The sequence below is a fragment of the Solanum stenotomum genome, chromosome 4 (genome assembly GCF_019186545.1).
Source record: "Solanum stenotomum isolate F172 chromosome 4, ASM1918654v1, whole genome shotgun sequence".
Taxonomy (NCBI): Eukaryota; Viridiplantae; Streptophyta; class Magnoliopsida; order Solanales; family Solanaceae; genus Solanum; species Solanum stenotomum.
The window spans coordinates 29,029,097-29,044,802 of NC_064285.1; the positions used below are offsets into that span (position 1 = coordinate 29,029,097).

Here is a 15,706-nt window from a genome sequence, read left to right on the forward strand (position 1 = left end):
AATTCATGTTCAAGTTCTAATTTCAAGTTCTAATTTCAAGTTCTAAGTTCAAGTTCAAGTTCAAGTTCAAGTTCTAAGTTCAAGTTCAAGTTCTAATTTCAAGTTCAAGTTCTATGTTAAAGTTCAACTTTCAAGTTCAAGTTCAAATTCTAAGTTCAAGTTCAAGTTCTAAGTTCAAGTTCTAATTTCAAGTTCAAGTTCTAAGTTCAAGTTCAAATTCTAAGTTCAAGTTCAAGTTCTAAGCTTAACTTCAAGTTCTAAGTTTAACTTCAAATTCTAAGCTCAAGTTCAAGTTCTAATTTCAAGTTCAAGTTGTAAGTTCACGTTCAAATTCTAAGTTCAACTTCAAATTCTAATTAAGTTCATGACATTCAAACATTCATCTTCTACTCATAACACTTCAATTACTAATTTCTAACTTCAAATTAACACTTTACTAACTAGTCCTAAAATCAAATCCAAAAAAATCTCAATTCAACCTCAAATTACATATTCTCGAGTTTAAACTAGTTCTAAAATATAAAAATGCTAATTCTTCACTAACTAACAATGCCCAATTTAAAAATACCTAATTTCTTTTTAAAAAAACATTTACCTAAAAATCTTCAATTATCTATACCTAACTAAGGATAATCAAATCAAATTAACAATTGAATAACATAACCAACAAACAAAAACAATAATATACTAACAAACAATCAATTATAATAACTAGAATTAAAGCTAAGTATTAATACTAGATGGACACAAACATTGACTGTGTTCTAGTTTAGTTACTTTTCTATTGAATTTCGAGTTAAATTCATAACACAATCAAACTAACAATCAATAAAACTAATTATATTAGTACTCTAATTTTGAGATACTTCAACTAAATAGAAGCAAAAGTAATCTTTTATGGAGATTCTAAAAATTCACCTTGAGTAAGAAGGTCGGGGATGGTGGCGCGAACTGAGAAAAGTGACATGTAGGCGGTGCCGATCGGGATGGAGGCGGTGCGACCTCCTGTTGCTGGGCGCGACCAGCAACTGCGTGCGACCTTCCTCTCCTCTGCAGTTGCACGAGCTTCCTCTGCTGCTGCGATGGTGGCGTGGCGTGGTGCTGGTCGGGGATAGTGGCGTGGCGCTGGTCGGGGAGGGTGGGGATGGGCGCCGATGGGGGTGGGTCAGGGGTGGGGTGGGGGTGAGGACTGAGTGAGGTTTTGAGACTAGTTTAATTTACCTTAGGAGTTAGGAGTTAGGAGTTAGACTTGATATTATCCTTCTTTTATTAAGAGAATCGTTTAATTTACCGACCATGAAATATCGGTATTTTTTAAAATAATTATCTATAGTTAAAAATATTTAATAAATACCAACATCATGAAGTCGATATTATTTAAATAAAATAATAATTTAAATATACCGACCTCTTTAGGTCGGTATTTATTAACTTATTTTAATATAAACTTAGCTCATGAGGTTGATTTTATTAATTAAACATATATATATATAATCAACAGAAGTTTAATTTAATAAATTTAATTTATCGATCAAGTTAATTTTATAAATTTAAATTATATAACTCCTAATTATATAAATTTAATTTTATTGATCAACAAAAGTTTATCAATATCAAATTTAATATATAAATCTCCTTGAATTGATCCTCGGTATTTCTTTAATTGATAAAGTATTTCATATCTAAACCACTAGTATATAAGACTTGATTTGTTAAACTACTCGAGGAGTATATAATTAATGAACGTTTTTCATACTCCAATAAGGTATGGTTTACATGTCATCATAATTAGGAGGTGATCACTACACTTAACATCCATTCAATTAGATCGAACGTATATAATAATACTATCTCACATTTCATATTCGAATGGATTATATGTTAGCTCTTCACCTCTACATCATGACATGAGATATTAAGTTCATGATTAGACGACAGACTGATAGAATTTGTACATTACTCTAGAAATATAAGTATAATTATCTCTTAATTCATATCAACGTAGTTTCATACTCTAAAAATGGATTATAGATATTTTTTTATTTATTCCACGAATTCTAACTTTTTACTGTAATTCATTTTTTCCGAGAAAAATTCCGACCTCCAGAGGTCGGAATTTTGTTTTCCTGCTTTATTTTGCATAAAAACTGACTACTTGTAACTACCGACCTCCATTTGAGGTCGGAAATTTTTAGGTCGGTATTCACTATGTTTTTAGTAGTGACTTGACATAGACTTTAAAAAAGTAAATATTTTTTTGAATCTTGTAGCCTTGGATCAAAATAGCACTTGGTCCAGTTATTTTACTTAAAATTATAACAATTATTTCGAAATACAGAATTATATGAATTAGGGAGAAACTCCATGAAAGGAAAATTAATGATTCATATAAATCTCTTAGTGGGAAATGTCCCGAAGAAATCAAACGAGTAACATAATTTTGTTATATAGAAAGGAGCGACTATTGCCTTTATCTGATCAATCGTATAGTTTTACGATTTCATCGACTAAAAAGGTTAGCAAATGAATGGTAATTACTGTAAAGATATGGCACCTGGAGGCAATTCAAACCCAGCTCATGAGCGGTGGTTTGTCCATTTCCATATGTGGGATTTCTTAATATTCCCATGTACGCCCATACCTCAACTAGAGCGTGAACCGTTTTAAATAGGGACCCAACATCGATGAACAACACACTAGGATGAGTCTAACTCTAATACCATATAAATATATGAAACCTGAGTCTACCTCAACCTCAAATGCTAGCTCATGAGGGGAGGTTTGTCCAAGTCCATATAAGGAGTCCAATTTCCCATTCATCTTCCGATATGGGACTTTTTAACAATTACAATTGAAGTGATCGAAAAGGAAATGTGAGTTAATGTATGCTCAAGGTTAAAAAAATCATAAAAAGACTTTAAAAAGAAGATTCCCTTAATTACATAATTTTAAATGGAAATCGGGAATTGAGTTCATTATAAGATCTATTTATCCTTTTTAGAGGATATATGCTGCCACCCGGACTCGAGCCGAGATGCATTAGCACTGCTTCCTAAGAGCAGTATGTCCACCAATTTCACCATAGAGGCCTGTCTTGAACTCATAATAGCATATGATAAGCAATTGTTGGGATTGAGTAAGCTATTTTAGTTTAGTAATGACTCAGATAGATTAATGTTAATAAAAAGTTGTTCAAATAAGAATTTTAAGTTGAAGGTTCATTTTAGATTTGAGTTTAGATAAACCAAAGATGCATAGAATGTACCAAAATGTCCTTAATCTTGTGGTCTTGAAAATGTCATGTGAGTTGTGACACGTTGAAATTAAGAATTCCCAAAGAAGGGAAGAGGCATTCTTTTCTTTGAACTTGGTAACTTTGGAAGGAGGTATTCTTTTTATAGCGGAGAGAGTATTAAAACTACAAAAATTGAAAATATGAAGAAAACATGAAGTGCTTTTGCAAAATTAACAACATAGATTCCAACATCAAGCTATAAGCTTAGTTGCTCGGACTCTACTTGTGACACATTGAAATTAAAAATTGCCAAAAAAGGGAAGATGCTTTCTTTTCTTTGAACATGGTAACTTTGGAAAGAGTCATTCTTTTTATAGCGGAGAGAGTTTTAAAACTACTAAAATTGAAAATACAAAGAAAACATGAAGTGCTTTTGCAAAAGTAACAACATAGATTCCAACATCAAGCTATAAGCTAAGTTGCTCGGACTCTTCACTTTTGATGCCACACCCGTGTCGATACAACATGGATGTGAGATCCGTGTCCAATTTGGTCAACCGATTTTGGGTGCTTTGACCAAAATCGATGGGTTAAGTGTGGACAGTTTTAATGATTGTTCGTAATCAATACAAAAGCTAAGGTGAAATTGAAGAAAATGAAATACCTTTTATCTGGAAATTTCTATGTCACTCCTTTTCTGTTAATCTCCTTCTAGATTCTCCTCATGTTCTCTCGTAATATCTCATAATTTAGGTTTTCTAACACCTTTTAGATATTTTAAATATTTTTAGGCGAATCCCGGCACCCGTATCCCTACATGGATCTGTATCCCCAAATTTTAAAAATTAGATGATGAAGGATCCAACATCTAGATTTGCACCCGTATCGGACACGCACACCAAGTCCGATTAACTTAAGCTATAAGTGTTAAGAAACATACACCGCATTAACAACAAACAACAACATACCCAAGGAATGTTGCATCTTTCTTTCTGCTAGGTCTTGGTCAAATATAGAAGAACATGGATCTTATACACGTATCTGAGTGGTGGCAATTGGTTCTGTAGCTAAGCACGCAGGGACTTGTAGCCTAAAATATTTATAGATGCTTCTGAATAGGGAGTCTAGACTTTATGAGATACTGACAGGATGCTTCCTTATGCTAGATTTGCTCAATATGAAATGAGTGTCGATGTCTGATGTCTCCAATTATATGAGTAACTTATAATAAAGAATGGGGCTATAATGAGCAAGATATATTTTGATGCTCAAATAAGATAAGAATTTATTGGAATAACAATCAACTGAATATAAAAGACAATACCAATGCCTTCTATCTACTATTATACGACTTTCTCTAAGTGCTTTTTTTGGGGCTCGGATAATCTTCTTTTCTCAGCACTTGAACTACTTTTTCTTGGACATTTCGCAGCTTCTATGAGAAGGTAATAACCTGAAGTTCTCTTCCCTTGATAGTTATTAACATATTTTGACTATTGTCCACCATGCTGCTAATATTTGGTATAATGTGAGTTTATGGAACCTGAATTATGTCACCTTGTTAGTGGGTAGGTGGTTTGAGATGTTATCTTTTATGTGGGTTGTATGGAAGGAGAGGAGAGAGGGTTTGAATGGATAGAGGTCCCTGCTTCTATAGATGATTGAATATCTTTTGTAGAGGACCATATTTTTATATAGGTTCTCTATTTCTTGGTATACGGCTTGTATACGGGATTTTCCTCAATCGTTAACAAATTATTTGACCTTATCAAAAAAATTGGTGGGTGCTTTGTGAAGTATTAACTTAGAAAACTTTTACTAACAGCCTGTCTTTTGTGGCGTATAAAGTCACTTGAATAGTTTATGTTTGGTTTTTTTTATTTGTGTGGTTCTGCTTTTCTTCTTTTTAAAGTATGTTTTATTACATCTTTGATTTTGCATTTGGTTATCTCAACAACTCTCCATTCTCTACTTCTCCTTAACTTTCCATAATTTGAAATGCCAAACTTCGATATTTAAGTCAAATACAGATCATCATCTCCATGCATCTATGCTTATATGGTGATTTTGAATAGAATTTGTTCTAAAAATTTATTTATCTCTTACTTTTTGTTTATGTATATTCTATTATCTCTCTATGTTAGTTGCTTCTACAATATGAAAGGCATAGGACACAAAATGGAGAGCTTCAACTTCCTATTGCTCCTCCTCCTAGTTCTTCGGGTGTTGACAGTGAGGTAACGTTGTGTTTACATCATTGTTATGTGATGTATCTTCACATCTGCCGGATGTTGTACACCTTTTAATTGATATATGGGGAAGCATATTACCCTAAGTAATTAGAATCATCGACGTATTTTGACTTTGCTTAAGTTCAGATTGCATACTTTTGCTTTCTTTTGGTGTAAACTGTAAGGAGGAATTTGTAAATGAAGACTAATCAATACTCAGTCTCTTCCAATACCTATAAGAATTGGATAGGGGATTTTCTTTTCTCACTTGTAATTAATACAACACTTACTTAATACTAGCTTTGTAAGACATACTAGAAATGATACTGGTATATCCTTCCTAAAGGAGGTTACATGTAGAGGGAGTTGGTGGGTGCAAACCTCATGGCTGTCTCATTGCAGTTCAATGCTCCTGTTGGTCGCATTGTTGTCAAAGACCTCAATTTCCCAGTTTGAGCCTCTAGTGAAGTGTCTGAAGGGTTGTCAGATTGGACCATCATATTTAAATGTACAATAAAAAATTGAATGAAACAAAACCAAATTTGATTTAGAAGAAAGCTTTTGATGAACTTTATTGTTCTTATTTGATTATTTTCTGAGGTTGGGCATTTTGTGTTGATAAGAATTAAGTGATGGAGTTGGTCTTTACTTCATCTAAATGTCGAATCAACTAATGTAGCCTTGTAGTATATGTATATATATATATACAATTATGAACTATTTAAAGTAATTATCTAGGGAAGTGGTTACCAAATTTTTGAATCAGGAAGGGCAATAAGAGATTTAGATGCTCGTTGTAGGCTAGGCTGGCAGGAGCAACATCTTCTTGGTTATGGTGAGGTTGCTGAGCCAATTGTAAAAGACTGTTGTTGAATCCTTGTAGAGGTCTTTGGGCATTGATTTTCATAAGTTTGATCCTGTCTATTGCCGTGTACAAGTAATTTTGGTGTTTTCATCTTTTATAGGACAAGAATGCCAACAATACGCCAAAACATGTAAAGAGCCTCAAAAATACCGATAAGATTGTTCGTTAATTCTTTGCCAACTTGACTTGTTCATATATCTCTATCATTGAGCTGTTTTCTCCTCACCATTTCCCAATATGAAGTTTGGCACTCGACAAAACTTTGGCCTTTAATGGCTGTTAGTTAACACTGTAACTATATCAGGATCATCATCCGAGAACTTTAGTGTTTGTTTTGACTCATACTCTATCAAAAAGGAATAGTGACCATAGCAAAACTTCTTGTTGTATTCAGGTTCTCTTAAGCACCAGGGACAAAATGAAGTGGAGCACCCAATGAAAACTGCAGAAACTGAAACATCCAAGCAGTAAGTCGTACTTTATCTTGATCCTTTCTTCTAATGTTTTTATCTCTTAAGTTATTTTGATGAAATCTAGAATGTTTCATTACAAATGCTAGTGTTACTTCATATATTATGAACTCCATCATTTTAAATTGCATTAAATTCCAACTCACCATAGGGAACAATGGAAGGCTATACTAATTAGTTGGGATTAAGTTTTACTCATGTTAGTATGCTTACTTTAGCTCTGATGCTCTCTAGTAGTCTATTAGTCTTGTTAGACATACATGTTAATAGAGAATGTAGAGAATTTCTAGTGCTAGAGAAACTAGAAACTTTATAATATTGGATTCTGGACGTTGCAAAGTGTCGGGGTAAATCTCTCTCCAGTGTAATAGCCAGCAAACCACTCATGAAAGGTAAACCACACTCGCAAACCCCATGATGAGCTCGACTAAGAAAGTATGCAGGGAGTTTCGAACCTGGGACCCCCATTTGGGAGATCACCTGCTCAACTAGCTCGGTCACCCTTGTGGGTGTTGTAGAGAAATTATTGTGTAGATTATTCACTTTTGTAGACAATGCCACTTATAGTTTGTATTCTTGGAGCAAGTGGTGTATCAATTCTTTTAGGTTTCATGCTACAGGTAATGAAAATCAACTTCCTTAAAATGGAATCCGACAATCATTGGGATTAGGAACCGTCGGGCTGAGGACATCGCTCACGTGCATTCTCTAACTTTTGATCTCTCTAGCTTATTATTATCTTCTCAAGTCCAACTTCACAGTGAATAGGCTTACTACAGGATAGAAAAAGGTTACTATTGTGAGAAATTTGAATAGATATCTTGTACACCAGTAGTTTTTATCACCCAAAAGAAAAAGAGTACTAGGAACTTCAATAGTATTTCTCTATCTCTCTATTTTTGGTTCCTCTATTTCTGATGTAAAGATAAATTGCTTTCCATCTGCCAGGTTGGATGCTCAAGTTGTTGATGTTGGACCCCTCGCTGATTGGGTGAAAATCAATGTTCGTGAAACAATAAGTTCCTCTCAGAAATAAAAGAATTAAGAACCTCTAGATTATGCATTCCATTTCTGTCATGTGATTTGTATTGATTTTATGCAAACAAAATGATTCCTTTGAGGTCTATGCATTGGTGCCTGGGCTTTTACGAGATGAGGTATAATACCAATCGTGCTACTTGTTTCCATGAAGTGCGTTCAATTTGTTTTCTTGTGTGTACTCTCATGACTTGTTGTTATGTTTGTATTATTGCTTGTAATCATTGCGTTTCTTTTTTTTTTTTGCAATTGGTGTTTGGGTTAAGGTTAAGTTTTCAATGTTAGCTTCATCTCATTGAAAGGACAAAACAACCTTCTAATAGATGGTGTTAATATTTTATTTTTTATAAGTTCATTATGTAACCTTTATAAAAAAGATATGTATCTCCAAAAAATCTGGTATTTTTATTTTATTTTTTATTTTTGCACTGTTATAACTTTTGATGGCGACTTAATAATCTACTAGCTTTTATAAACTTGTATTTTACTATTTTAGTGAGTCATTTCAGTTTTACTGTAAAAAATTTCCACAAAGGTAATGATTTAGCATCATAAGACCACACGAGATTGGAACAATTGTTTCAACTTGTGTTTCGTTTGCCTTTGTTTTCGTCTTTTTACACCATCTCAAAGCTCTAATGCCCTTATTTCTTGGTAAACATAGGTACGGGTTCAATCTGATCCAGCTGGTCGTCTAGTCATTACCGGTCAGCCAAACCAACTTGACAATCTTTGGGGTGTTACTGGCTTCAAGAAGGTACACACCTTGCTATTTATTTTACTGATTTTGACTTTGATAGAGTAATTTAATAGTTGCCTTACTTGCATATTTTTGGACTGGTAAGGAGAAACTGTCATGCAGAAAACTTGATATTTCTTCAATGGATAAAGGTTCTCCATTTATAAGTTGGCTGACTTAATTTTCTTTTACAGGTGGTCTCCTTACCTGCTAGAATTGATCAACTTCGGACCAACATTGTTGTCAGTCTTCATGGGTGTCTTCATGTTCATGTGCCCTTTGCGCAGCAAAATCTCTGAGTTGACAATGCAGGAGTATTGGTAGTTGGCCAACATTGTGAATGCTTGGCCATAGTTGTTTAGTTGTTGTTGTTGATGATATTGTGGGTCAAAAACTTTGAATTGACCCAGATAGCAAAGGAGGTATTTCGGCTTCAGCCGGCCCAGTAGAAACATAGATTGCTTTTCAATGATAGATGGATATGTGATGATTGGGTAACCAAGAATGATAAATGCACAACATATATGCATAGGTATATATCTCTATGTTAGATAGAATTCAGTAACTTTATCTTAAATTCAACATTTAGAACCCTAGGCTCTCCTACGTGGCGCCAACACAAACTAGGATTCCCTTTTAATTTATTTATTTCCAAAACTAGCCTTCCCCTTCATTAAAAGTTGTGACTTTTATGAAAAATTGCAACTTTTATGAAGAGTTATGACTTCTATGAAAGGTTGTAACATTTATGAAAGGTTGTGACCTTTTCAAATAGTTCTGACTTTTCCAAAGAGTTATGACCTTTTCAATAAGGACACAATAAAAATTTGTTCCCACTACCCTGTGTTGTCTATACATAGAGGGGTTTCCTCTCATTTTAAAATAATGAAAATTCTGAACTACTTCTTCTTCTTCTTCTACACAATTAAATATTTATATACTTTGCTCCTGTTGAGTGGATCATTGACACCATTGTTTTTGTATCAATACACTGGTGAATAAATTGTTCCCTCCTGAGAGGATCTATTTCATTGAACCTCAGATACTAAAGGAGAATAATTTCCTTAAGGGAGTATTGTGCATTCAGTGGGCTCGATTTATTCATTTTTGTTTCATTCTATTGTTATAGATCTTGGTATGTTTTTTACAATCATTAATTTATGCTTATGATATTAATTGTTGTTTTTGAGTACATGTTTTAAACTTTGTTGTTTATGTTTCTACAAAGTTAATTGTTATAAGTATTTGTTAGTAAAATTAAATAACACACATTAATTGAGTATTCTCACAAGTTTTCTCTACTGAAATTGTTGAAGGTACAATAAAAAATTCCTTAAAGATCTATACTACCATCTCTGGAAGAAAAATTCAAATTTGGTATGTGTAAGGCCATAAAGACCTTAAAAACTTTATCGCACCTTGATTTGTGAAGTGAACCAGGAAAAGAAGACAAAATTAATAAACTTTTGACATGGTTCAAGGATGTGCCGGATGACCTATAGAGAAATATGACTAGATTGGAGCCTCTTTTAATCCCAAAACATAGATAATTACACAATAAATCAATTGCTCATATTCAATATGAAGTATGGATAGATTCTCTAGTTTACTGCAAGTTGGAAATACTTTCTTGAAGTAATAAATGTGTTTCTCAACATTGAGATTGGAATATAAGTGTAGTTTCAAATTGAACTTCATCACTCTGTTATGTTGATTTTTTTTAAAATCCAAAAAACTGAATAATTTTGTGTATTATCTTTCCCATTCAAGTACATATAATAAGTTGAATTGTTGTCAAATATGATACATTCTCCCTTTAATGTTCCATTTTAATAATTACTTGTGATACATTTAAATGGGGAACTTTAAAATTGTGTATGTAAAGCAAAAGGTAGGGCTGGACTTTCTACACATTAGAATTAGATTATTTGTGAACTTTTTTCAACCTCTTAAAATTTATTTATCCCTTCACCAACGATTATTTATCTATTAGAAAACTGAATATCTCAAGTTGATGTTCATTTGATTCCCCAAAAACCCCAACTAGTAACACTTCCTGGAAACAAAAGAATAAGTTATAAAATCAAATTAATGATGATTAATCGAAGGATAAATGATAAGATTTTATATAATTATCATTTCCCTTTACATTATTAATGTTTGTTACTACGTAATCTTGTATGTAAGATAATATAATGTTTTAGTATTAATGACCGATAGGTTTTAAGTATTATTTTATGAATTTTTTTATATAAACTTTCCACGCGACGCGCGGATAATTTTACTAGTATATATATATATATATATATATATATATATATATATATTCTAAGAAAATCCCCCCTTTCTCTCTTTGTCATCGCATCATTGAACGGGTTAAGATAAATTATTAGAATCAAAGGTTTTTTGATAATAACCTTTTTTTTTTGTTTATATGAGGTAGGGGTAGTCTGCTTACATGGGATATGTTATTGTTATTTGTTATTGTTGGTGAGTTTAATCTTAAAAAACAATCACCTTGAACTTATTGTAAATTATTAGTCCAGACTTATTATTTATTGTAAATTTAGTGAATTCTTATTTTATTTTTTATTATTCGTTCATTTTTATTTATTTATTATATTAAATATATATATATATATTTTTTTTACATGTCAAGAAAAAACTATTGTTTTCATATTTATCCTTAATATTAATTATTTTTCTCCAAATTATTTCTTAAAATCTAAAGATACATATATCAATTAATTAATATAAGTATTACGATAAAATACACATATATAATCATTATTTTTTAAGAAACATACAAAATCTAAAGTAGAAAAGTAAAAATAAATGAAAGAAATATTTCAGACAACATTTGCACTACTTGATATATTTATTATTGTTATTATCTAGCAAAAGTTATTGGTTCCACCAAATTTTACTTTAGTGAGCGTTGTGCGATACTAATTAGATTAAATTTAGACGGATCGAAATAATAATTATTTACCTACCCTGAAATTTTCCATATTAGTATTCTTCACCTACCCTGAAATTTTCCATATTCGTATTCTTCACCTACCCTGAAATTTTGCATTGGCCCAATTTCATATTGTATGCATTTAATTCTAAAGTACACTATTGTATGGTTTATATTACTCCCTTCGTGCACTTTTATTCACATGTTGGAATTTGAATTAATATGGCTCAACTATGGCCACACATGTAGAAAGTTCATAGTAATAGTTATTAGAGAAAATAATAATAATAAAAAATCCTAAATTTAGCAGCATGACTTACTTTTAACACTTTTATACGGGCATTTAAATACCTTTTTAAATGCTAAAATAAGTTGTGCTGCTAAATATAGGTTGTTTTTTTGTATGTATTCTCTCTAGTGATTAATTGATGTTTAATATTAAGTCGTGGAAAAAAATTGAAATAACTAATGCTAAGGATGATAAGGGGGAACTAAGAAAATACCCCATAAAAGCAAAACGATTACAAACATATACTCTTTTACATTCACACCCCCACTATATTTATGTCATTCGGTATATAAAGTTCTTGACTTAGGGATTAGTTTCATACTTTTATTTCTGGCTGTCTCAAACTCTCGATTATTCTAAAATGTGTCAATGTTTGCTTTTGAGCAAAGATAAAACGGTCAAGTCATAAGCATGGTTCATTTTTGTCAACTTGTTTCTAAGTGATTTTCAATTATTATTTTTTTGTGTCAAATCTTAATGATTAAATTGATAATCGAACCGATAACAGTCAATAATCGATAAGTTAATATCTTAATAATTCTATAACTATTTAGCATATTTACAAAATCAATAACAAATAAACTTCAAAATCAAATCGAATTGTCCGATTCACATCCATACATACATAATATACTTCACACTATGTACATTCATTTGCAAAATCACATTCTTGGGCTTGCTAATAAGAGAGACAAAATCTATCAAACCATTTATGTTGATGTTCATGTCAATTGTCCAATTATTTTATTAATACAATAAATTGTGCTATAATAGGATAAAAATTATTTTTTAACTATTGAAGTTTGCAGTACGTACTTTATTTGGGTATAAACTAAAAGATGAGAAAAGCTAATATTAAAATCAGAATATAGCAAAATTCAAAGTTTGTTTCATTCCTCCATTCACTTAATTAATTTATGCAGTTAATGTGATAATTATTTTTATTACTCTCCTTTTGTCTTTTTTAATTTGTCCAATATTGGCTTTTTATTTATTCCTTTTAATTTATTATTTTTTACAAATAAAAAAAAAGACCATATTTTTAAATCTATTTACCCTCAATTTATTTAGATAGTTAATGTTTTTGGAAAAAGTAGAAAATCTTTTAATGAGTAAATTGATTTGAAATTCTATCAATTAATAGGGGTAAAATGGTAAACTCACTATGTGGGTTATTATTTTTCTTAATTGGTGTGTCAAATCAAAATTGAACAAGTAAATATGGGTAGCAGGTGAATCAAATAAGGAAAAAAAACTCAAATTTATTATCAAATTTGATAATAGGATTATCTATATCATCTGTTAAAAGTTTGGCTCATCTATGTCATTTCTGTTTGAGAGAAAGATCATACATGTCATTATTTGTTAAGGAAAAACAATTTCAATTTTGCAAAACCATTTCTATACGTGGTCAATTATCATTTAGTCGCGCCATCAAATTAAATCATTTTAAAGGAAAAGGAATCAAATATGCCATCAAACTTTGAGAAAAGACTCATTCTATATTATCGTTAAGAGTTTGACTCATCTATTATTGAATGAATGATGGACGATTTCAAGAATTTTTTATTCATTCAGATAATTAATTTATGCAATTAATGTGGTCATTGTTTCCAAAAATCAGATGTATACAAACCTCATAGATTTATCAAATAAAATAATGTTAAATTTAATTAGGGACCCTATGTGACTAACAAAGTTCATCATTGTTGTGTTCTTTGTTAGCTCAAAAGAAAGAACACCATAAAATCTAACACTATTTTCTCTGCTTTCTCCAACAAAATTTACTATGTTCACTTTTCTAAAATATTATTCCACTAGCCTTATAAGTAAAGCCCATTTTTGTTTTAAGTACTAGAAAATAATAAATTTTGTTAGAGAAAGTAGAGACAAAGATGTTATATTACATGAAGTTCTTTCTTTGAAAATAAAAAAAAAAAGATAATAATAGTTGATTTGGTTAGCCACATGGGGTCCACAGTTAAAATTAACACATTTTATTGGGTAATTTACAAAAATTCTATTAGTTTAGAAACTAAGTACTTAGATGCCTGTTAGTTTGCAATATTATGAATCCTACTAGATTTTGGTGCGACAAGATACGTCTAGAAATATGTATGTCATGATATATGAACTCAAATTTAGGTGTAATTTAGTCTAGATATAATGTATCAAAGTGGATTCACATGTATCTAGTATACATAGACAAATCTGGCTCACTCTCTCGCCTCCCACACAGCTCACTCGTCATTCTCTATCTCGCTCACGTATCGGTATCCTAATTATATGGGAATCACACCAAATACATGTATCTAGTGTGATTCACATGTATTTGAGATATATAGAATCGCCTCCTTCATGTTCGTGCTTGCCTCTCTCCCTATTTCAGTATATCTTGTAGCAAAAAATATGTATCTAGGTGTATCTACTTGAAATGTGATATGAAATTATTAATTAGGGAGATAAAATATAATTATTACAAAATATAGAGACAATTGATAAAGGGGAAACTAAGAAAATACCCATAAAAATAAAATAATTACAAACATATACCCCACTAAATAATTACACTATATACCCCCCCCCCCCCCCCAAACTAATTTCTCTTAGCTGATACTAAGAGTGTGTTTGGTATGGAGGAAAACATTTTCTGGAAAATGTGTTTTAATTTTCCCATGCTTGGTTGGCTTAAATGTTTGGAAAATATTTTTCCAAATCAACTCATTTTCCTTAAAATTAAGGAAAATGACTTCCCTTCCAAAATTGAGGATAACATTTTCCAAAACTCTACTTCATCCTTTAATTTTTTTTTCTTACCTTATCCATACCCCGTACCCAAACCTACCCATTCAAAAATAAATTTAAAAAAATTAAATTTTTTAATTTTTTAAAATTTCAAATATATTTTTATCCCTACCACCAGCCTACCCCCCCCCCCCCCTTCAAAACAAATATATAAAAAAAATTAAAATTATCTTTGAAAAATATTTCAATTTGTTTTTTACACCACCCCCGTCAATTGTTTTTTTTTTTAAAAAAAATTGGGAAATATTTCAAATTTAATTTTTTTTATTTTTTACGACCCCCCACCCCCATCAATTTTTATTTTTTTAAAAAAAGTTATTTTTGAAGAATATTTAAAATAAATGCCACCCCTAACCCCTTTGCCGCCACAACCCTTAGGACATCCCCGTCAAATTTTTTTAAAACAAATTATTATTTTTGGAAAATATTTCAAATTTAATTTTTTTTCCATTTTAACGCCACCCCCTACCCCCACCCCACCCAGGCCATTCTGTCAAAAACAAATTTAAAGAAAAAAATGTTTTTGGGAAGTATTTCAACCCCCACCCCTTCCCCCTCCCCGCGCAACCCCCACCAGGCAGCCCCCTCAAATTATTATTATTTTTTAAAATTGCTTTTGCAAAATATTTCAAATTTTAATAAATTTCATTTTTATGCTACCCTCCAGCAGCCCCCCCCCCCCCCCTCCGCGACCCCGTCAATTATTTTTTAAAATGAATTTTGAAAAAAAAATTCCTGGGTCAAAAGTTTGGTCAGGTCCTAGGTCAAATCTCAGGGTCGGATTTTTGAATGGTTATCAGTGTCTTGTCCTAGTTTGGGTGTCGGGATCGGGTCCTAGATCAATTATCGGGGTTGATTTTCGAATCAAAAATTAGTTTCCTAAATAGTATCTTTTAGTCTCAAGCAAAAAATAAAAGATATTTTCTGAAAAATACTTTTCATTCACCAACCAAACATTAAAAAGTATTTTCCAGAAAATATTTTCTATTCACCAACTAAACATGAGAAAATAAGTTAAAATCCACTTATTTGCAAGAAAACATTTTCCATGGAAAATATTTTCCTTCATACC

General features: G+C 31.5%; 1 pseudogene; it reads left to right on the forward strand.

Moving 5' to 3' along the window:
• Window positions 1-986: 986 nt before the first annotated feature.
• On the forward strand, window positions 987-8,877 carry LOC125861417 (AT-rich interactive domain-containing protein 5-like; annotated as a pseudogene).
• The last annotated feature ends 6,829 nt before the right edge of the window (window positions 8,878-15,706 follow it).